The sequence below is a fragment of the Sapajus apella genome, unplaced genomic scaffold, assembly GCF_009761245.1.
Source record: "Sapajus apella isolate SASKATOON/1434 unplaced genomic scaffold, GSC_monkey_1.0 scaffold3513, whole genome shotgun sequence".
In the NCBI taxonomy this organism is placed as follows: domain Eukaryota; kingdom Metazoa; phylum Chordata; class Mammalia; order Primates; family Cebidae; genus Sapajus; species Sapajus apella.
The window spans coordinates 6,204-7,132 of record NW_022440439.1 but is presented as its reverse complement, the minus strand read 5'-3'; the positions used below and the strand labels follow the sequence as shown (position 1 = coordinate 7,132).

At 37.9% G+C, this 929-nt stretch overlaps 1 non-coding gene across 1 annotated transcript; it reads right to left on the bottom strand.

Moving 5' to 3' along the window:
- Positions 1-580: 580 nt before the first annotated feature.
- On the bottom strand, positions 581-687 carry LOC116547538. The gene has a single exon (XR_004267084.1). It is a non-coding gene; the product is annotated as a U6 spliceosomal RNA (small nuclear RNA).
- Between the last annotated feature and the right edge of the window lie 242 nt (positions 688-929).

Genomic DNA, 929 nt, shown 5'->3' with positions numbered 1-929 from the left:
TGGGGCTGAGACGATGGGGTCTTCTAGATATACAATCATGTCGTCTGTAAATAGAGACAATTTGACTTCCTCCTTTCCTATTTGAATGCCCTTTATTTCTTTTTCTTGCCTGATTAGCTGTATTCTTAGGCATCTTATCCTGTTTGTAGCAATTGTGAATAGGAGTTTTTCATGACTTGACTCTCTCCTTGTCTATTGTTGGTGTATAGGTGTGCTTGTGACTTTTGCACATTGAGTTTGTATCCTAAGACTTTACTGAAGTTTCTTGTCAGCTTAAGAAGCTTTTCAGCTGAGACAGTGGGGTTTTCCAGTTATAGTATCATGTCATTTTCAAACAAATGTATTGATTTCCTCTCTTCCTATTTTAATATCCTTTCTTTCTCCTATCTGATTGCCCCACCAGAACTTCTAATACTATGTTGAATAGGAGTGGTGAGAGAGGGCATCCCTGTCTTGTGCTGGTGTTAAAGGGGAATGCTTTCAGCTTTTGCCCATTCTGTATGATATTGGTTGTGGATTTGTTGTAGATGGTCTTTATTATTTTGAAATATGTTCCTTCAGTACCTACCTTATTGAGAGTTAAAATACGGCAGGCTTCATGAATTTGTGTGTCACCCTTGTGCAGAGGCCATGCTGATCTTCTCTGTATTGCTCCAATTTTGATCTATGTGCTGCCAAAGCGAGCACTGATCACAAGTTATTAAAAGTGGAGATAACTGAAGAAATGTGGGTGAGAGGGAGTGTTGGATTTCATCTGCAGTAGTTTCTGCATCTAGTGAAATGTGATCATCTCTGTCTGTTATTCTTTAATTAAGTGGTTAAATGCATTACAGAGTTAAAGTTTAAATATTCTTCTATTCTTGGGATACATAATCTGGGCAGGATATTTAATTTGCTTATAGCTCATTGGTGGACACAGTCTACTACTA